Source organism: Arachis hypogaea, chromosome 18, assembly GCF_003086295.3.
Source record: "Arachis hypogaea cultivar Tifrunner chromosome 18, arahy.Tifrunner.gnm2.J5K5, whole genome shotgun sequence".
Taxonomy (NCBI): Eukaryota; Viridiplantae; Streptophyta; class Magnoliopsida; order Fabales; family Fabaceae; genus Arachis; species Arachis hypogaea.
The window spans coordinates 12126948-12150983 of NC_092053.1; the positions used below are offsets into that span (position 1 = coordinate 12126948).

Consider the following 24036-nt stretch of genomic DNA (forward strand, 5'->3'; position numbering starts at 1 on the left):
TAAATTTTTCATCCACAACACACCTGGTCTGCAGAATGAACCGAACATATTATTATGGTGAAACAATTGTCTAGTACAAAATGAATGGAATATTATCCATTATATAAATTCAAATTCAAACAGTTTTTCGCATAATGAACCGAACACGTCATTATGGTGAAACAATTGTATAGTACTAAATGAATGGAACATTATCCATTATATAAAATCAAATTCAAACAGCTTTCTGCATAATGAACCGAACACGTTATTAAGATGAAATAATTGTATAGTACTAAATGAACGGAACATTATCCATTATATAAAATCAAATTCAAATAGCTTTCTGCAGAATGAACCGAACACGTTATTATGGTGAAACAATTGTATAGTACTAAATGAACGAAACATTATCCATTATATAAATTCAAATCACCTGTGTCTACAATTGATTCTCAATTCAATTCAGAACACATGCGTACATTCAATTCAATTCAATTTAACAATTGCATTCCATTCAATCCGATTAAAAAAAATCCAAACCTCGTTCACTTGATTCGTTTTAGAAGAATAATCCAAAACGATCTCATTCAACTAATTTGAAGTTGAATAATTCATTGTTTTGATAGAATATTGAAATCTGAAAACGCAGAAGATAAATCCACAAAATTAAAGAAGAAAACGAAGAAGAATAGAAAGAAGAAAGACGAGCAACATAGAAGAACAACAAGCAGAAGAGAAGAAAAAAGAAGAAGAACGACGAACAGTAGAGATTGCAGATCCGAAAATTGCAATGCAAATCGTTAACATTGAAGAATAGAAGAAGAAGAATATTTACGTTGAAAAAGAGGTTTACGTAAATCTATTACGTTGATAGGAGGGAGAGGGGGCGCGCGTATATTTCACGTAACTTGGGGGAGAGGGAGGGGGAGGGGGAGGCGCCTCAAAAAAAGTGCTTAGATGACTTGGATATGTTTTTTATATGGATATAGAATATTATTGTAAACTAAAAGAATTAGAATAAAAGAATTGAATTAATGACTAAATAATAACTAAAAACAATAAATTCTGATGGTCCAATATTTCTCTTTCACAAAATTCCAGCTTTGTGACACAGACACTATCGTAATTCTTCATGGCCATTACGTGAGTCTTGTGAAACAGAAATTGACAAAACGTAATCATTTTGTAGGTTGCATATACATCATCTAAAATTTGATTGATGCTAATAATTGCGACAATAATTAACACAATCACTTAAAAAATTTCTAAGAAAAACAAAAGTGTTGAGCAACATAGAAGTGATGAACTGATGATAATGAAAGTATTGTATATATTTTTTATACGACAAAATTTGTCTTCAAAAAATGATAAAGACTAAAGAGTTCGTAATAGGCGTTGAAGAAGAGTAATACAATCAAGTAAAGAAATTTGAAAAGAGAGTTTCAAATTATTTTACATGATAGAGAATCAAACACGAACACCAATTAAAGAAAAATGGATGATCTTGTCTTCCTTTTTTTCTTTGGCTTTGGCGGCTGCAAAACAACCTTGATTGCAGCATCAAATACGACCTTCACATTCTGAAATATTGCAACAATGACATAAAATTATGCTAATGTTAAAAACTTATTAGTTTATACATATATTCTCAAGTTTGTAATACAAAATCAATATCCCTTCGTATGATGAATATATCTGTGATGAATTATTTTCATACATGCATTCAGTGACTTGAAAGAAAAAATAGAATAGGATTGGCATTCAGTCATATACATGTTAAAATTACAAAGAATTTCAAAATTAACATTTAAAGCAAAAAAGAAAAAATAGGTATTAAATATATATAAACCTGTTGAGTCTTTGAGCTGCATTCTATGTATACAGCAACACCAATTGCCTTCTTCAGCTCTTCTCCCTGTCCAAAATATTTTAAAAAATTTAATAGTTATTAAAGGAGAAACAAAATTAACAAATAATGAAATTTATTTAGAAAATTGACTTACTTGGGAAGTAGTTATAGGTGTAATTTCAGGATGATCAATCAAATAGTTCCTGTCTTCTCTTAAATCTGTAACCAATTATAATTATTGAATTACATGCAACATAATATAGATAAAAAATTATCAAGTATTTCAAATGATCTTATGATACCAAGTTTTGTTCCTACAAGAACAATTGGCACAGTTGGCGCATAATGTATTAGTTCAGGAATCCATGCAAAAAAATTAGCCTAATATCAGATTCTGTTAGTTGGAATTCTAACATGCCATATATACAATATAATATAATATCATATAATGATACAGTCATATAGTAATTAAGGTAGACATATTGGGTATTTTGGGAATAAATAACCTTCTTAGAGAAGGGAAAATGCAAGCAAGAACACATCTGCTGCTCTGTAACTCAAAGGCCTAAGTATGTTATAATCCTCCTGTCCTGAATTCATGATGCTATGAATTCAATATGAAAAAATAATAACTAAACATGTATAGTAGTTGCTAAAGACTCACGTACAATTGTTTTCACATGAAGTTAATAGGTGATAATTATTACATTTGTCAAATTATCTAATGATTTTCAAGTAACAACTTTACATGAAGACTGAAGGTTGTAGTAGGCTTAGAGAAGGGGGTTGAATCTATGCCTTCCTTTTAAGTTGCTGTTATTATCCTTTTAAAACAAACTTTCAATTCTGATTCTGTTTGTACTCAGCAGCGGAAATTTATGAGACAATTTGTTTTTGTCTCATGAATATCAGAAAACAGAACACAGCAGAGAAGAGAAAAGCTAACACTAGCATGTATCCTGGTTCGGTTGCCTTGTGCTATGCAACCTATGTCCAGTCTCCTCCACAACTATGGAAGAATTTCACTATAGTTAACAGTATTACATACACCAATTTCACAGGATTGACCCAATCCTTTCACACTCAAGTTCTAACCTAACTTGACATTGGCTATGCTAATACCTAACTATTCACTCTTAGTGCTAACCCAACTAAGAAAGGGATACCTTACAGGTATAAGATACAAAACATAAACTTACCTAAAGAAATATGAAAATAACTCTAGGCTTTTCTCTCAAGTGTATCACTCAGCCTTTTTCCACTCATGGTTTTTATTTGAGCTTTCTCACAATGTCTTTTCTCACAAGAAATTACAGAAAGATAAACATAGAAAAGTACATTACAATCTGTAAAATATGAAGGAGATTGATTTCATCAACAGCCTCTGTGCTATGCGAAAAACCAGATTGGCAAGCCTCTGATTCAGTTCTTCATACTGGCGGAATGCACCTTTGATTAGGTTACACTGTCCAGTTAGTTAAACTTCTTCAAAGAGCTTTCTCAGAACAAAACCTCTATTCACTGGTTTTCTCTCCTTGGTTTCTGAATGAATAGCAAACCTCTTTTATCTCCTTGCATGTTGCTGGGTTCTTCTTCCAAGGTCAACACCTTGAGCTTTGAGCTTCACCAACCCACAGATTCACTTTTTCTCAATAAACCTTAGAGTAGAAACTCTCCTTCTGACTTCCTTACCTTGACCAAAAGCCATAAAACAACAACCATAGAAATCTTCCAATGGTCAACTTGATCTGAGCCATTGAGAAACTACTTAGTCCCCAAGTATCACTTGTGACCGTAGATGTAAAGCAGAATAGGGCAGAGAACAACTTTCCCTTAAATGCCATTTTCGAATAGAGCAGAGAGTTGGGAAGAAGAGAAGAAGATCTGATGCATGCAAGAGGAAATGGGTTACCTTTAACCTAAGCTTGATTTGGTTTGAACTTGGTGATTTGACATCTGCCTTTCAAGCTTAATCCTTCTCTCTTGCTTCTTTGGTTACTAGCTTAGGGAAGAGGCTCTTTCTCTCTTTCTCTTTCTTACTTTTCTAAAGCTTTGATTTGACTTGCTCAGAGAAGAGAGTAACGTTGCTTTTGGTAAGGCAAGATGGAGGGAATTGAAATTCACTTTGGGCTTGGATCGATTTGGTTCATGTAATCTATTTGGCCCAACCAATTCCTTTGGCTTCTTTATTTGCTTTCAGCCCATTTTCCTTGCTATTTGTTTTGCATTTCATTTGAGCTGCTTAATATTGAATTAAGATCTGCAACACATAATAAATAATTAGTAATAAGTAATTATAATTAAACACCACTAATTATTTATTTTGCCCAAAAATAATGTTTGTCATCACTAAATATTTTAGTTAATTTCTTAACTCAACAATCTCCCCCTTGATGACAAACATGATTTAAGCAATAATCAAAAGGAAATGAATTTGAGTAAGGTTTAGAAACTCCCTTTGATTGTCATTTTCTTTTATGTTACTCCCCCTTTCCTTTTCAATATTAGCTCCCCTTGGATTTATGCTTTCCTCTTTGTTCCTGTTTTATATTACACTTAAAGAAAGCACAATAAAGAGCTATACACATTTATCTTGGCTAAAGGATATCAAATAAGCAACATCACATAATCAGCCCAACATCAAGCTAATATCATCAGCAAAAGGATTTAGCATGCCAAAAGATTCCTAGGACCTATTATCCTATTGCTATTACTCCCCTTTTTGTCATCAAGGGCGGACAATAAGCATGAACAACAAAAACAAGGTTCTTGAATCCTGCAGAAAAGAGTTAGTACACAGTGCAAAGTACTAACTAAACTACCAAAGGTGCAGCAGTATCTAGAGTTATTACAGTCATCCAAAATGAAACAGTTCAAAAGTTGCAAAAGAAACAGAATTCATGAGACAAAAAGAGAGCAGTAGCAGTAGTTTTCATGAGACAAATCCTAGGCATCAGAACCATTCCCCTCCGAAGCAGCTTCTTCCTCAACATCAGTGGCAATGTCTTCATCATTTTGAAGGTTATCAATGAAGGTCATGAGCATAGCCACCCTATCCCTTGATTTCTTCAGAAAGTTCTCATGCTTGCTAGCCAGCTTCCTTTGCTCTTTGCTCATTTCAATCAAGTGATTTGATTGGGAAACAAACTCTTGAGCGACATCCTTGACCACATTCAGCAGAGTAGATTTCTTCCCAGTGGAGATGGAAGTACCCTCAGTGGAAGGACCAGGAGAATCCTCAGGGACAAAATCATCATCTTCATCATCTAGGACAACCCTTTCAGATCTAGTGGGTCCTTTGTTTTGTTTCACTGAACCACCCCCCTTTAGGTATGAATGTCTATTTTCATAGTTCTCATTGGTCAAGTCAATACCAAAATACTCAAATATGCAAGTTAGAAACATGCCATAAGGAAGTGCTTTGTCTTTTTCACTTCTAACAGAGTCAAACATATATCTAACCATCAAGTATGCAAATGAAAGTTCAGTTTTGGTGAGAAGGGCATATAAAACAAGAGTATCAGTATAGGAAACCCTTTGATATGAGCCGCTTTGAGGCAGAATAATATGGTTGACCATTCGGTGCAATTGAGCACGCTCATATCCTAGGGCTTTGTGAGTGGGTGTAATGCCATCAATTAAAGATACATGTTCACAGATGTGTGCCAATGCATCATGATAAGAAATTCCAACACCTTCATCCTACTTAACAGAAGTGTAAGCACAAGACCCAACATCAGTATACTTCAAAGTGATGGTTTCAGTGGCTAAGAGAAGGGGGGGTTGAATCTTAGCCCCTTTTTTTTTGCTAACACTTGCTGGATTTAGAGGAGACTTTTCTGTTTTTAGCTCGTCCCTAGCCACGAGACTTTTTCGTTTTGTCTCGTCACTTGGCACGAGACATTTTTGGTTTTTGCTCCTGTGCAGTAGAAAACAGAAATGGAGTAGGAGAGAAGAGAGATTACACCCAGATATATCCTGGTTCAGCTGCTAAGTGCAGTGCAGCCTACATCCAGTCTCCATCACAAACATGATGGAATTTCACTATAATCTTCCAGATTACAAACTGTAAAGTGCTAACCCAACTTACAAGGGGATTCCCACAGAATCATGAAACACAACATAGATGAACAAAGGAACTCTAAGACATGTATGGCTTTTTCTTTTAATTTTGCTCTCTCTGCCTTTTTCCACTCTATGGCTTTTTCATACAAACCTCACTATTTGTCTTTTTCCATGAGACTCAAGACATGACAAAATTAAACAAAAAAATTCTAAACATAATACATTGAAGGAGAAGAAAATCTGTAAGCTTAGGTAGCTCTGAGAATCCTGTGCCTTGCACTCTCACTGCTTACTTCTAACTCCTTGCTCCAAATAGTGGCTGTTCCCCCTTTTTATAGAAGAGAGAAGCCTCCACACATGAAGCCAAAAATCCAAGCCAACTTCTTCTTCCTTCAAGAAACCGGTTCGGCCACACAGAGAGAGAAGAGATAACCATGCAATAACCAACATGCAATTACCTCTAGTCCTTCCTTGGTCATCACACTTCATCAATCCGAGCTCTCCATCCTTGGCTTGCTCTCCAAGATGGATTTCTGGCCCTTGATACTTCATGATGATGATGACTTCATCTGCTTCAATCTCTGCCTCTACCATCACTTCGCCACTCTAGCTACTTCCTGTGGTGGTTGAGCAGAATCAAAGACAAGCCATCCTCCAAGAATCTCACCCTGCTGGCCGAGATCTTCTTATTCCTTTTTGAGCATGGAGAAGCCAAGATTACCTCACCAAATCTATCCAAAATTAGTGATAATCTCAGCCACAGCTCTTTTTTATTTTAGTATGTTTTCTTGCCATCATTGTGATGGTCTTTAGGCTTGCTTTCTCTTCCTTTCGGTAGCTCATTTTTGCTTCCATGGCTGCCTATATTTTCTGTGTAATAACCGAAGAGAGAAAGAGATGAGAGAGAAGAACCAATCTTGAAAGAAAAGCAATTTTATGAGATAAACAAAATTAATTTGATAAAAGGTTGCTTTTACTTCCCTTTAGGTGGAGTAGCGTGAATCATAATGATTCCCTATCAAATCAAAGTCAAGTTCTCTCTCTTGTTCCCAATGTTAGTGAATAAAATTTCAAATCCTTCCAAAGAGTGAAATGGAATCCGTTGGAAGCATTGAGGCTATTTCTTTGCTTCATGGATTCGGACAAAGCATGAGGAATTCTTATCTCAAATGGAGTTGGGCTTAGTTGCAATAATAATTAAATTTCTGGCCCAATAATAACATTTACTTTCCTGATAAAATTTGGAACGGATCAAGCATAGGAAACTTCCATCAAAATTAAATATGGGCTTGGTTGCAATAACATTGAGCTTGGCCCATTAATACAACAATTTCAGCCACATAATAGGAAACATGTAGCAAGGCTGATTGTTGGTTTTAATTTGGGCTAGCAACATTTTTATTTTTCGGCCCAATTAAAAACCTGCATCACAAAATTATTAATTAACATATGTTATGTGAAAGTCAAATTAATAATTTTGTAATTTAAATATTTTAATAATGTTTGTTCATCATCAAAATTAAATTAGAGTTTTCCAAACTCATCAATCTCCCCCTTGATGACAAACATTATTAAAATTGAAATGGAAAGAAATTTGAAAAAATTGAGTATGAGTACTCCCTTTGAAGATTGAATTTCTCCCCCTTTCTAAATGTCACATGGCTCCCCCTTAATATATACCATTTTTACCAAGGGAAGCACTAACCTGTAACATTTTAATCAAGCTTCAAGAACAATGTTATTTAGCATGTTATATGATGCTAAATGCTTGATTTATGAGCAGTTTTAATTGATAATCAAAACTCATTTGATATCATAAACTGATTTACTGCTCAAACTTTTCATCAACTGATTCCAAAACAATGTAGTTCAAAAGTTTTAAATATTTTCCAGTCAAGATATCAGAGCCATATTATTCAAGTAAGGAAAATATTTTTGAATCACATATGATCACATCAAAACATGGCAGCTGTTAGATATCACAATTTAAAGGAACTGCCAAAAATAAGTTTTCAAACCAACATGTTTACCAAGATGAATAAGAATATTCCTATTTCAATACAAGCATGTTCATCAAGATAAATCAACAATCAGGCATTCATATGATCAATACAAACATATTGTCAAACATCATCATAAACCAAATGCCAAGTGCATTTCCAACAGCAGTAACCATAGTGAAACAAATGCAATAACATGCATTCTTTAAACAAGGGAGATCGTGAATTTTCAATTTAAAAATTTCATCCCCTGTTTCAGCAAATCCTCCCCTGTTTCATTAGTTTCAATTTCAATTTTGGAAACTAATTTTCCTCCCCCTTTTGGCATCAAGGGGCACCTGCACAAAATATGAACAACATAACAAAATATCCATAATAAAGTAACAAGAGTGTAGCAAAGTATCATAGAGCAGTGAGTATCAAGTCATGCTCCTACAAAAAACAGATTGAGTCTAATGGAGCCAATATCAAATAAAGTAAAGAAACAGTCATTAATCATCAGAAAGATTGATCTCTGAACCGGAATCATCATCATAATTCCCTGTTCCCATGCCATCATCAAAGCTTTTAATCATGAAATCAACTCTTTTGTGACATTTCTTCCAAGCCCTTTCCTGATCATATTCCAATTTCCGGGCAGCCTTGTGAGATTTTACGCATTAACTTGGCCATGTTGCGAAACTCTTTGAGAACTTTCCGGATTGATTGAGTGACATCTGAGGATTCAGGACGGCTCTCCAGATCGCCGAGAGATGGTTCAGAGGGAACAGACCGCTTGCCTTTCTTGCTCGAAACTCCTCCTCCTTTAATCATGGAAATCTTGTTCTCAACAGATTCATTAGACAAATCAACCTTAAAGTACTCAAATATACATGTGAGGAACATGCCATATGGAAGATTAGCCTTTTTAGTACTCTTTACTGCTTCCCACATATGACGTATCATAATATAAGCAAATGAAATTGGGGTAGAAGTAATGAGAGCAAATAGGATAATAGAATCAGAAACTGTTACTCTATGGTGAGAACCACTTTGAGGAGTGAGGATATGAGTGATGATACGGTGCAAAAGAGAGTTTTTTGAGCCGAGTGCTTTATGAGTTGGGATTAATCCATCTAGTCCAGAGAGGTTTGCACAGATGTGTTGCAAGACAGCTTGTTGTGTGACTCCTACTTGATCATCCCATTTATCAATCATGTAAACTTTTGGTCCTTCATTTTCATACCCAAGAGCAGCACCTATAGTTTGAGGATTGAGAGTGATGTAAACACGCTTGACGTAAGAATGGATTGAGCCATCAATCAAACGCATGTTTTCATAAAATTCCCGGACCAGTCTCGGGTAAACCAGTTTCTGAATATGAACCAGAGGGGTCCATTTCAGAGCATCAAACAGAGAGGAAAAGTTGATTCCTTTGGTGGCCAGATTTTCAAGATTCACCAAGTAAGAGGGGCAGAGATGTCGTTTCAGCAAGACCTCTTTGTGAAATTCATAGAACGCACATGAGTAGAACCTTTGTATCATGCAACACAAAGTTTTTCTGCCTCTTTTGAGAGCTCCTTGCATGAGGGGTGGATCTTTTTGGTGATGATTGAGGAGGCGAGGTATGTGACTCGTCTTCTTCCTCTTCAACACTTGGTTCCTTGGACTTTTCAGATTTGCCTCTCCCTGACGTTTTCTTAGCAACAACCTTACGGCGCATGGTTTCGGTCCTTTTGGAAGGAGGGAAATGAGTAGAAGAGGAGGTAGAATGGAGATGGATATGTGTATGGGTTGGAGGTGATAAAAAAGGTAGGTTTTTTGAAATGGGGGTTCGGTTACTTCTCCTAAGTGCAGTTTTCTTTTTCATGGTAGGAGAAATGGAGAGGTTGAATATGAAGAGGTGAGTGCCGAGAGAGAGTGAGGGTAGAAGAAGGTTAGTGGTGCAATAAATGAGGATTGGAGAGAGATTATGGGGAAGTTATTGACCATAATGGCGCGGTTATTAACCAAATGGGAGTTTCAAAAAGTGATAAAGAGGGAGTTTTCCTTGAATCAAGGGATTAGTTAGAAGGAAAAGATATGATTTGACAACATACTTCTTCCAACAAGATTTGAAAAGACAATCCAAGGGATTTTGTGATTTTATTTTTCAAAGAGAGAATAACTAACTAAACTGCCATGGTGGGGTCAGGAATTATTAGGTGGGGCCTATGAAAATTTAAATCTGCATTGCCTCCCCCTTGATCATAGCTCCTCCATCAAGCTTGCGTTTTTATCTCGTCCAAACCTACGAGACAAAACTGAACAGAGTTAAAAATTCACAAATTTTCAATGAAGCTTAAATCAAACATTCCCAAACTCTTTCTCAAGGTACAGAATCTGTCTTCACAGAGGGGTTTTGTAAAAATATCAGCAACTTGGTCTTCAGATTTTACAAATTGAATATCAATAGTTCCCTTTTGCACATGTTCTCTAATAAAATGATATTTAATTTCAATGTGCTTTGTTCTTGAGTACAGAACAGGATTTTTTGAGATGTTTATAGCACTCATATTATCACAAAATAAGGGTATACTATTGATTTTTAATTTGTAATCTTCTAATTGTGTTTTTAACCAAATTAATTGAGTGCAACATGCAGATGCGGAAATGTATTCTGCTTCAGCTGTGGATAAAGCCACTGTGGCTTGCTTTTTGCTTGACCACATATTGAGTGAGCTTCCAAGAAAGCAACACATGCCGGATGTGCTTCGTCTATCCACTCTATCTCCCGCAAAATCTGCATCACAAAACCCTACTGCACAAAAGTCATCAGATTTAGGATACCATAATCCATAATCACAAGTTCCCTTAATATATCTAATGATGCGCTTAACAGCCGTGAGATGGGATTCTTTTGGGTGAGATTGGAACCTTGAACATACACCCACACTTTGGACAATGTCCGGTCTAGAGGAGGTAAGGTACATGAGTGAACCTATCATTTCCCTATACCTTGTTTCATCCACATCTTGACCATCATCATCTTTTTCAAGTTTTGTGTTGGGATGCATTGGTGTACCCATTGCTTTGGAATTTTCTAGGCCAAACTTTTTAATAAGTTCTTTTGCATATTTTTCTTGGTAAATAAAAGTACCACTAGGAGTTTGTTTAATTTGGAGGCCAAGAAAGAAAGTAAGCTCTCCCATTAAACTCATTTCAAACTCACTAGTCATGAGTTTTCCAAACTCTTCACACAAGAAAATGTTGGCCGATCCAAATACAATATCATCAACATAAACTTGAACAAGGAGTATGTCATCATTAGATGCTTTAATAAATAAAGTAGTGTCGGTGGTACCCCTTTGAAATTGATTTTCCAACAAGAAGGCACTAAGCCTTTCATACCAAGCTCTTGGAGCTTGTATAAGACCATAAAGAGCCTTAGTTAACTTGAAAACATGATTTGGAAACTCTTTTTGTTCAAAACTGGGGAGTTGTGCCACATACACTTCTCTATCAATAAAGCCATTAAGGAAAGCACACTTAACATCCATTTGAAACATTTTGAAACCTTTATGGGCAGCATAGGCAAGAAGCAATCTAATTGCTTCCATTCTAGCTACCGGAGCAAAAGATTCATCAAAATCTATACCCTCTTCTTGATTATAACCTTGGGCCACTAATCCAGCCTTGTTACGAACAACTTGTCCATCCTCACCAAGTTTATTTTTAAATATCCACTTAGTACCGGTAACTTTCTTACCATCCGGATGAGGTACTAGTGTCCAAACCTCATTCTTGTCAAATTGAGCAAGCTCCTCTTGCATTGCTTTAACCCATGATGGATCCTCAAGAGCTTGTTTGACATTGTTGGGCTCTATTTGTGACAAGAGAGCAAGATTGCTAGGTTCGGCTTGCCTTTTGGTGGATGATCTTGTTGTTACACCATGAGAGGGATCACCAATGATGAAGTCATGAGGATAACCCCTCATCGACTTCCATTCTCTCGGCTTTCGGACAGGTGTAGAGCTTTGATGATCTTCTGGTGGTCTCACTGTTTCAGTTGCTCGTGCCTGCTCAGGAGCCAAAATGGAAATGTCTCCTCCAATCTGACGAGACAAAACCGGGCTGACAGATTCTTCACTTTGCACAGATTTGGGATTTTCTTTATTTGTTCCAGCCTCTTCACAATATGAATCAATATCCTTCACAATACTGGGAATTAAGTTAGAATCACAAAAAGTAACATGTATGGATTCCTCTATGGTTCTATGCTCTTTGAGATAGACTCTATAGGCCTTGCTTGTGGTGGAATATCCAACAAACATTCCTTCATAGGATTTTGGATCAAACTTTCCAAGATTTTCTTTATTATTAAGCACAAAACATTTGCATCCAAAAACATGAAAGTACTTAAGATTTGGAGGGGTTCCTTTCCATAGCTCATAAGGGGTTTTCTTTAACCCTTTTCTAATGATTGTTCTATTCAAAATATAACATGATGTGTTCACAGCTTCAGCCCACAAAAATTTAGGAATCTCATTCTCACATAGCATAGCCCTAGTCATCTCTTGAAGACTTCTATTTCTTCTTTCAACCACCCCATTTTGTTGGGGGTTCTAGGACATGAAAAATTATGAGAAATTCCTAAGTCATCACAGAATTTTTCAAAATCTTGATTTTCAAATTCCCTTCCATGATCACTTCTCAAATGGGCAATTTTCAAATGCTTTTCATTTTGAATTTTCTTGCAAAGAGTGAAAAAGGCTTGAAAAGCATCATTCTTATGAGCAAGGAAAAGTACCCAACCAAATCTAGAGTAATCATCTACTACCACAAGACCATAGAATTTACCTCCTAAACTTTGAGTTCTAGTAGGACCAAAAAGATCAATATGTAACATTTCTCATGGCCTTTTGGTTGAGATTCCATCTTTTGATTTAAAAGATGATTTTACTTGTTTGCCTAATTAGAAAGCATCACAAGTAAGATCTTTTTCAAACTTAATATATGGAATTCCTCTAACCAAATTCTTTTTGACTAGCTTAGAAATTTGGTACATGCTAGCATGACCCAACTTTCTATGCCAAAGCCATTTTTCAGATTCAAGAGATGTAAAGCATGTTACATTTTGTTCCTTTAATTCCTCAAGAGTTAATCCATACACATTGTTATACCTTTTGGCTTCAAATAAAATATCACCAATTTTCTCACAAACAACCAAACAAACAAACTTCTTAAAAACAACTTCAAAACCCAAATCACACAATTGACTAACACTAAGCAAATTATGTTTCAAACCATGTACAAGGAGAACATCATTTATACAAGAAGAAAATTTTTTACCAACTTTCCCAACAGCCACTATTTTTTCTTTTGCATCATCACCAAAAGTGACAAGTCCTCCATCATATTCATCAAGCTTTATGAAGAAGGTTGTCTTTCCGGTCATATGCCTAGAGCATCCGCTGTCCATATACCACATATTTTCTTTCCGTTTGGATGCTAGGCACACCTACAAAACAAGCTGATCTATGTGATCTGTCATAAGACATGGTTGTGACTTGGTCTCGGTTTCTTCATCATCATCATCTGAGTCATTCTCCAAGTCTTCCCATGAGGCCATCAGTCCCTTCTTCTTTCTTCTTTTCGGCTTTTCCTCCTTCTTTAACTTGGGACAATTAGATTTGAAGTGCCCCATTTCCTTGCAATTGTAACAGGTTACTTTGCTAAGGTCTTTCTTCATCTTCCTTGAGCTGCTGCCTTTACCTTTGAGCTTCACCATTTTCCTAAATTTTTTTGCAAACAACACAAACTCATTTTCAGAAGAGTTATCACTGGATTCATCATCCAGAGGGTTAGTTACAGAAGAAAAAGCTATTCCTTTCTTTTTTGAATCTTTTTTCAAATAGGTGTTTTTAAAAGCAAGAAGATTTCCTCTCAAATCATCAACTGTCATGGAATCTAAGCTACTGCTCTCAAAAATAATTAAAGCTTTTGTTTCCCACTCTTTTGTAAGACATCTCAACACTCTTCTCACTAGCACAAATTCTGAATGTGTAATTCCCAGAGCATCTAAGCCAACAATGATGGTGTTGAACCGTTCGAACAGTTCATCAATGGACTCTCCTTCCTTCATTGCAAACATTTCATATTCTCTGTTCAACATGTCTGTCCGAGTTTTCTTGACAATGGTGGTTCCTTCATGAGTGATTTGTAGCTTGTCTCAGATTTCCTTTGCCGTTGTGCATCGTGATACCCGTCGGTACTCCTCAAAGCTGATAGCACAGTTGAGCAGGTTTACTGCCTTGGCATTTAACTCTATTTTCTTCATATCTTCTTCGGTCCATCTTGCTTCTGGTTTGAGAGAGACTACTCCTTCTGCACTTGTGGTAGTTGGAAATTGAGGCCCTTCCAGAATAATCTTCCAAAGTCTGTAATCCACTGCTTGTACAAATATCTTCATCCTCTCCTTCCAATAGGTATAATTTTTTCCATTGAAAAGAGGAGGTCTGTTGCTTGATTGACCTTCAGTCAGATTATAGGACACCACATTTACGCCACTGTTTTTTGCCATGAGGATCTTTACTCCAAGCTGCAAAGCTTGATCTCTTTGAGACCAAGCTCTGATACCAATTGATGGTTTCAGTGGCTAAGAGAAGGGGGGTTGAATCTTAGCCCCTTTTTTTTTGCTAACACTTGCTGGATTTAGAGGAGACTTTTCTGTTTTTAGCTCGTCCCTAGCCACGAGACTTTTTCGTTTTGTCTCGTCACTTGGCACGAGACATTTTTGGTTTTTGCTCCTGTGCAGTAGAAAACAGAAATGGAGTAGGAGAGAAGAGAGATTACACCTAGATATATCCTGGTTCAGCTGCTAAGTGTAGTGCAGCCTACATCCAGTCTCCATCACAAACATGATGGAATTTCACTATAATCTTCCAGATTACAAACTGTAAAGTGCTAACCCAACTTACAAGGGGATTCCCACAGAATCATGAAACACAACATAGATGAACAAAGGAACTCTAAGACATCTATGGCTTTTTCTTTTAATTTTGCTCTCTCTGCCTTTTTCCGCTCTATGGCTTTTTCATACAAACCTCACTGTTTGCCTTTTTCCATGAGACTCAAGACCTGACAAAATTAAACAGAAAAATTCTAAACATAATACATTGAAGGAGAAGAAAATTTGTAAGCTTAGGTAGCTCTGAGAATCCTGTGCCTTGCACTCTCACTGCTTACTTCTAACTCCTTGCTCCAAACAGTGGCTGTTCCCCCTTTTTATAGAAGAGAGAAGCCTCCACACATGAAGCCAAAAATCCAAGCCAACTTCTTCTTCCTTCAAGAAACCGGTTCGGCCACACAGAGAGAGAAGAGATAACCATGCAATAACCAACATGCAATTACCTCTAGTCCTTCCTTGGTCATCACACTTCATCAATCTGAGCTCTCCATCCTTGGCTTGCTCTCCAAGATGGATTTCTAGCCCTTGATGCTTCATGATGATGATGACTTCATCTGCTTCAATCTCTGCCTCTACCATCACTTCGCCACTCTAGCTACTTCTTGTGGTGGTTGAGCAGAATCAAAGACAAGCCATCCTCCAAGAATCTCACCCTGCTGGCCAAGATCTTCTTCTTCCTTTTTGAGCATGGAGAAGCCAAGATTACCTCACCAAATCTATCCAAAATTAGTGATAATCTCAGCCACAGCTCTTTTTTATTTTAGTATGTTTTCTTGCCATCATTGTGATGGTCTTTAGGCTTGCTTTCTCTTCCTTTCGGTAGCTCATTTTTGCTTCCATGGCTGCCTATATTTTCTGTGTAATAACCGAAGAGAGAAAGAGATGAGAGAGAAGAACCAATCTTAAAAGAAAAGCAATTTTATGAGATAAACAAAATTAATTTGATAAAAGGTTGCTTTTACTTCCCTTTAGGTGGAGTAGCGTGAATCATAATGATTCCCTATCAAATCAAAGTCAAGTTCTCTCTCATGTTCCCAATGTTAGTGAATAAAATTTCAAATCCTTCTAAAGAGTGAAATAGAATCCGTTGGAAGCATTGAGGCTATTTCTTTGCTTCATGGATTTGAACAAAGCATGAGGAATTCTTATCTCAAATGGAGTTGGGCTTAGTTGCAATAATAATTAAATTTCTGGCCCAATAATAATATTTGCTTTCCTGATAAAATTTGGAACGGATCAAGCATAGGAAACTTCCATCAAAATTAAATATGGGCTTGGTTGCAATAACATTGAGCTTGACCCATTAATACAACAATTTCAGCCACATAATAGGAAACATGTAGCAAGGCTGATTGTTGGTTTTAATTTGGACTAGTAATATTTTTATTTTCCGGCCCAATTAAAAATCTGCATCACAAAATTATTAATTAACATATGTTATGTGAAAGTCAAATTAATAATTTTGTTATTTAAATATTTTAATAATATTTGTTCATCATCAAAATTAAATTAGAGTTTTCCAAACTCATCACAAAGCATCACTGATAGTTTCATTATTTAAAACTATGTCTCGACCCTTTACATATGAGTGAGCAGTGCCTTCATGATAAGTCATGTTTGCATACAATTCTTTGACCAATAAGGGATAAACAGGCTTTTTGATGTCAAAAGGTGATTCCAGTCTAGAAAAATCAAGTTATCAACAAATGGAAAATATTTTCTTTTCAAAGATGGCAAATCAGCGAGAAAAGAGGGACATAGGGTACGATACTGGATAACCCCTTCATAAAAATCATTGTTCATGGCAGATTTAAATCTATAAGGGTTATAGTTCGAATGAGAAGTCAAAAAGTGAGCTTTGTGATCAAAAGGGCCAATGTCTGGTTCTTTAACTGACTTAAGAGGAACTCGAGTTTTACCTCTTTGAGAACGTGATGGAACAGACCTAGACTTTGGTTGTGTGGACTCAGGTGGAGGTTCTGGTGCGGCTGGTCGCTTCCCCTTGGATGAACTCGGTTTCGATGACCTTGGCTTGGATGGTGTGACTTTCGGTGGTGGTGTCGGCTTGGCAGGGACAGGGTACCTTGGCGTGGTCTTGGTTCACGCCATGGGAGCAGTGCGAGGAGGAGAGGTTGGAGGAGATGGTGAAGGTGTGAAGGTTTTGTCTTGGGAGTGAGTGGAACGCTTGGATGGAAGTTTATACACCTTTTCACGAGGAGGTTTGTGTGCTATGGTTTTCTTCCTCATTTGGTGGTTTTTGATTTAAGAAGAAAAAGAGTAATGAGGGTAGTGGTGAAAACCGAAGGGATAGCGAAGGAGTTATGGAGGGAAGAGATGGAGTGTTGGTAACCGTACCCAAAAAGAAAATTTTCAAAACCATGCAACTGCATCACCATTTGAAAAGACTTGAAAAGACATGACCTCATAAAAGAAAGATTTGATTTGATTTTCAAAACAAGGAAATTTAATTTTAAATAATCAAAATCCTAAAAAAAATTAAATTAAACTGAAAATCTTTTTGGACAAAAAATTAAAATAAAACTTTTTCAAAAAAAATTTAAACACACAACCCAACAAAAAAAAATTTTAACAAAAAAATGTAACATTTATATTTGGGCCCAGGGATAGTTGGATTTAATGGAAACACATTGGACCATTCTAGATCTGATTTTTGAGGTTGGCCCAAATCATTTTGCACTTGAAATAAGCCCAGTTCACGCTGATTAAAGGGAAAACGCTCTTCTTCTGCCCAGAATTGTCTCATACTTGTTTATGAGACAAAAAGCTCCAGCAAACACATCAGCATTTTTCAAATAAAGAATCATAACTCAAAATTCCTAGACAAGTCCTAAGCATGCAGAATCTATCCTCAGCTAATGGTTTTGTGAAAATATCTGCTAATTGCTCCTCTAATTTAACAAATTGAATGCTAATATCTCCCTTTTGGACATGCTCTCTTATTGAGTGAAATTTCACTTCAATATGTTTAGTTCTAGAGTGCAAAATTGGATTTTTAGAAATATTAATGGCACTCGTATTATCACACATTAAAGGAATATTTTCAGCATTTAGTTTGTAATCGGCAAGCTGTGTTTTTAACCATAAAAGCTGAGAACAACATGAAGAAGCAGCTATATACTCAGCCTCAGCAGTGGATAGAGCCACAATTGGCTGTTTCTTATTGGATCAAACATTCAAGGACTTCCCAAGGAAGCAACATAAGCCTGAAGTGCTTCTTCTATCAACTCTATCACCAGCAAAATCTGCATCACAATAACCAACTACAGAAAAATCATCAATCTTAGGATACCAAAGACCAAAATTGGATGTGCCATGAACATATCTAATGATCCTTTTAACTGCAGAAAGATGTGACTCTTTTGGTTTGGATTGGAACCTAGAACACAATCCAACACTTTGCACAATGTCGGGTCTAGAGGAAGTTAAGTACATAAGAGAACCAATCATTCCTCTATACCTAGTCTCATCAACATCTTTCTCAGTTTCTCCCTTATCTAATTTAGAATTAGGATGCATGGGAGTTCCCATGGGTTTGGCATTTTCCATACCAAATTTCTTAACTAATTCCTTGGCATACTTTTCTTGATGAATGAAAATACCTTTTTTAGTTTGTTTAATTTGCAGCCCAAAGAAAAATTAAGTTCACCCATCATACTCATGTCAAATTCACTTGTCATGAGTTTTCTAAATTCAGAACAAAGGGATTCATTGGCTGATCCAAAAATAATGTCATCAACATATATTTGGACTAGAATAAAAGAATCATTAGAGTTCTTGATAAATAGAGTTGTGTCAGTGGTGCCTCTTTGAAAACCATTTTTCAAAAGAAAAGAGCTAAGTCTCTCATACCAAGCTCTAGGAGCTTGTCTTAAACCATAGAGAGCTTTAGATAATTTGAAAACATTATTAGAATGCTCTTTATTTTCAAAACCAGGAGGCTGCTCCACATATACTTCTCTATTTATCACTCTATTCAAAAATGCACATTTCACATCCATTTGATATAATTTAAAACCACAAAATGCAGCATAAGCTAAAAGAAGTCTTATGGCTTCCATTCGGGCAACAGGGGCAAAGGATTCATCAAAGTCTATTCCTTCTTCTTGGTCATATCCTTGTCCCACCAGCCTTGCCTTGTTTCTTGCAATGCTACCATCTTCTCCCAACCTGTTCCGGAATATCCACTTGGTGTCGGTCACTTTCTTTCCACTTGGCCTTGGAACCAAAGTCCATACTTGGTTCTTTTCAAACTCAAGAAGCTCATCCTCCATAGCTTTAACCCAAGAGGGGTCACTAAGTGCTTCCTTGACGTTTTGAGGCTCTATTTGTGAGAGAATGGCAATGTTTGATCCTTCATTTGCCTTTCTAGTTGAGGACCGTGTTTTCACTCCATGAGAAACGTCCCCAATGACAAATTCCTCGGGATAGTTCTTCAAGAACCTCCATTCACGAGGTCTGGTGGATTTGGTGGCAGATTCAGTCACCAAGGGATTCTGGGTGCTGCTGTTTCCAGTTTTCCTTCAAATTCATGAGACAAAATAGAATTGTCTCTCGAATTTTCAGCAAGTGCAGTTTCTGGTTCAGTTTGACCAGAATTTTCCTTTTCATGAATTTGAGTGATTTCATCTTCCTTTTGAACCTGATTTTCTACTTTTCCAACAGCAATGATTTTACCTTTACCATCATCTCCAATGGTCACAAAACCTCCATCATACTTATTTAGTTTGATGAAGTAAGTTGACCTTCCAGTCATGTGCCTTGAACATCCACTATCCATGTACCACATGTCCTTTTTGTTCTTGGATGCTAGGCAAATCTGCATGAAGAGTTTCAAGCAGCCTTAGGTATCCAAATTAATTTGAATCCTTTGAAGTTAATCCATCTTGGTTGCCCAAGTGCATTGAAATCACAAATAACATTGTAAATTTTGTTTCCTACAACTCTCTTTTCAATGAAGCATTGTGTATATGAGTGACCAAATTTCTTGCAATTGATACAATGATTTTCTGATGTGTGTCGCTGAAATTTAGGTGAATTAAATTGCTTGAAATGATTAAAGTGTTGAGATTTTCTGGTTTTTGGAGTAGATGCATTCCTTTTGACAAACTGGTTTTTATTAAAGTTATTCCTCTTTGCAAAAGTATTTTCACCAGAATTTCTTTGAACATTTTTACCTTTCGAAAATGAGGTTTTGTTGTAAAATAGTGATTTCTCGAAAACAGCCTCATTTTTCGAAATGTAACCCAAACCTGGCCGGTTTGAACTCAGATAAGTTCTTGGTGACGGCTCAGTTTCACTTGTGTATACTTCATCAAATTTTTCTTCAAAAGTTGAAACATATCCAATACCCGATTTGTTTGGTATGGATTTAGTATTTGATGAAGAAGCCACAAATTTTATAGAGGAAGTATTTGAAACTGCATCTTCCTTGGCTATGTAGCCTAAACCAGATTTTTCAAATAATGGTCTTTGACTTGCAAGTAATTTGTCCAAGTTGCTAGAACCTTGAGCAAATTTTGCTAAGTCGCCATTCAGCCTTTTAATCATATCATTTAATCTTTCATTTTCAGCAATTAACTCATGAGTAGGATCCACAATGTGCTTTCCTTTTAATTTTTCAAGTTCAGATTTTAGAAATCTGTTTTCTTCAATGATGTCCAAAGCACATTCAGTTTCCTTCACTTTTTCTTTTAAAAAATTATTTTCAACTCTTAACACATCTCTTTCAGATCTGCATTCATTGTATTTGTCAAGCAGTTTTGATGTGTTTAAAGTGAGATCATCAATAATAGCATGCAAGTCCTCAATGGTCAAATCATAATAGTTTACCTCATCAAGATTGTTGTTTCCATCCATGAAGCAGTCTTTTTCATCTCCTTCAGATTCTTCTTCTTTATTTGAGTCATTCTCAAGATCCTCCCAAGCTGCCATGAGTACTCTCTTTCTTTCCTTCTTTCCTTTGTCATCCTTTTTGAGCTTTGGGCAGTTTAACTTGAAGTGTCCAGCCTCCTTGCAGTGATGGCACGTCACTTTGCTCAAGTCGATCTTGTGCTCCTTTGAACTTGAACCTTTGTATTTGCCCTTGTTCTTCATCATTCTTCTTAATCTCCTAGCAAAAAACAAAAGCTCGTCATCTGAAATACCATCACTAGACTCACTCTCTTTCGGTTCTATTTGTGACTTGAGGGCTATTCCCTTTTTCTTTGAGTCTGTGTTTGTATGTGTGGCTTCATAGGCAAGGAGTTTTCCTCTCAGCTCATCATAGGTAATGGGATTTATGTTGTTACTCTCGGTTAGGACAGTGGTAGTGTTTTCCCATTTTTTTGTGAGGCTTCTAAAGAGTTTTCTCACCAAGGTTTGTTATGCATAGTTTGTACCCATAGCATCAAGGTTGTTGATTATGATTGAGAATCTCTCAAATGCTTCATCAATGCTTTCTCCATCCTTCATGCTAAACATCTCGTACTCTTTTCGCAGCATATCAATCCTCGTTTCTTTTACTTGTTTGGTGCCTTCGTGTGTAACTTGGAGTTTTTCCCAGATTTCTTTGGCTGTCTTGCATCTAGACACCTTTCGGTACTCTTCAAAGCTGATAGCACAGTGAAGAAGGTTGATTGCTTTAGCATTCAGCTCTATCTTCTTCTTATCATCCTCATTCCATTCAGCTTCTTCTTTTGGAGTCACTACTCCATCAGCACTTATTTTTGTTGGGATCTTTGGACCGCTCACGATAATCTTCCATATGTTGTAGTCAATGGATTGGATAAAAATCCTTATCTTTTCTTTCCAGTAGGAGTAGTTCTTCCCGTTGAAGAAAGGTGGCCGGTTGTTTGACTGGCCTTCAGTGAGGGTATAGGCAACTGTGGTTGTGCCCAAGTTGTTCGCCATTGGATCTTTGCTCCAAGCGGTTAAGCTTGATTCTTGAGACCTTAGCTCCTGATACCAATTGAAGGTTGTGGTAGGCTTAGAGAAGGGGGTTGAATCTATGCCTACCTTTTAAGTTGCTGTTATTATCCTTTTAAAACAAACTTTCAATTCTGATTCTGTTTGTAATCAGCAGCGGAAATTTATGAGACAATTTGTTTTTGTCTCATGAATATCAGAAAACAAAACACAGCAGAGAAGAGAAAAGCTAACACCAGCATGTATCCTAGTTCGGTTGCCTTGTGCTATGCAACCTACGTCCAGTCTCCTCCACAACTATGGAAGAATTTCACTATAGTTAACATTATTACATACACCAATTTCACAGGATTGACCCAATCCTTTCACACTCAAGTTCTAACCTAACTTGACATTGGCTATGCTAATACCTAACTATTCACTCTTAGTGCTAACCCAACTAAGAAAGGGATACCTTACAAGTACAAGATACAAGACATAAACTTACCTAAAGAAATCTGAAAATAACTCTAGGCTTTTCTCTCAAGTGTATCACTCAGCCTTTTTCTACTCATGGCTTTTACTTGAGCTTTCTCACAATGCCTTTTCTCACAAGAAATTACAGAAAGATAAATATAGAAAAGTACATTACAATCTGTAAAATATGAAGGAGATTGATTTCATCAACAGCCTCTGTGCTATGCGAAAAACCAGATTGGCAAGCCTCTGATTCAGTTTTTCATACTGGCGGAATGCACCTTTGATTAGGTTACACTGTCCAGTTAGTTAAACTTCTTCAAAGAGCTTTCTCAGAACAAAACCTCTATTCACTGGTTTTCTCTCCTTGGTTTCTGAATGAACAGCAAACCTCTTTTATCTCCTTGCATGTTGTTGGGTTCTTCTTCCAAGGTCAACACCTTGAGCCTTGAGCTTCACCAACCCACAGATTCACTTTTTCTCAATAAACCTTAGAGTAGAAACTCTCCTTCTGACTTCCTTACCTTGACCGAAAGCCATAAAACAGCAACCATAGAAATCTTCCAATGGTCAACTTGATCTGAGCCATTGAGAAACTACTTGGTCCCCAAGTATCACTTGTGACCGTAGATGTAAAGCAGAATAGGACAGAGAACAACTTTCCCTTGAATGCCATTTTCGGATAGAGCAGAGAGTTGGGAAGAAGAGAAGAAGATCTGATGCATGCAAGAGGAAATGGGTTACCTTTAACCTAAGCTTGATTTGGTTTGAACTTGGTGATTTGACATCTGCCTTTCAAGCTTAATCCTCCTCTCTTGCTTCTTTGATTACTAGCTTAGGGAAGATGCTCTTTCTCTCTTTCTCTTTCTTACTTTTCTGAAGCTTTGATTTGACTTGCTCAGAGAGGAGAGTAACGTTGCTTTTGGTAAGGCAAGATGGAGGGAATTGAAATTCACTTTGAGCTTGGATCGGTTTGGTTCATGTAATCTGTTTGGCCCAACCAATTCCTTTGGCTTCTTTATTTGCTTTCAGCCCATTTTCCTTGCTATTTGTTTTGCATTTCATTTGGGCTGCTTAATATTGAATTAAGATCTGCAACACATAATAAATAATTAGTAATAAGTAATTATAATTAAACACACTAATTATTTATTTTGCCCAAAAATAATGTTTGTAATCACTAAATATTTTAGTTAATTTCTTAACTCAACAAAGACAACTCTACATGTGAGTTTAGACCATAGTAGTTACTACTATATTAGGTCATAGTCCTAAGAAAATATAAAAATACTATTTGTACACTAAAATTAGCTATATATTTGTGTATAAATATATGTGTGGTTTAATTTATTTTTAATATGTATTTATATTTCAATATATATTTAATACTAGTGACTGATTTTAATAACTGATTTTGGTGTATATATAACATGATTAAAGCAAAGAATAATGGCATAACAAATATTTTTCTTAGAGAAAGTCTAAAGGTCATCACTTTTATTAAAATTTAGCCAGTATTTAATCAGCAAAAGAAAAATGAGTTCATACTATTAGATGTAATCTCATACCATTAAAAATATAAATATTGACTAATTAATGGCTACAAATCACAAAATCTACTGGCTCCTAGCACTTCTCATTCTCTTATATGTGAAAATTACAAAAGTAGTTACCAGCAGTGTCCCATAATCCAAGGTTAACTGTAAAGCCATCAACCACAACATTTGCACTTAAGTTGTCAAAAATTGTAGGCACACATACATGTCTTTCCCACAGCTCCATCTCCTATAGTTGCATACTTAGGTAGCGTTTGGTAGAGAGACAGAGACGAA

The 24036-nt window shown here is 36.3% G+C and overlaps 1 pseudogene; it reads right to left on the reverse strand.

Moving 5' to 3' along the window:
• Nucleotides 1–1466: 1466 nt before the first annotated feature.
• Nucleotides 1467–23986, reverse strand: LOC112769578 (rac-like GTP-binding protein RAC2; annotated as a pseudogene).
• Between the last annotated feature and the right edge of the window lie 50 nt (nt 23987–24036).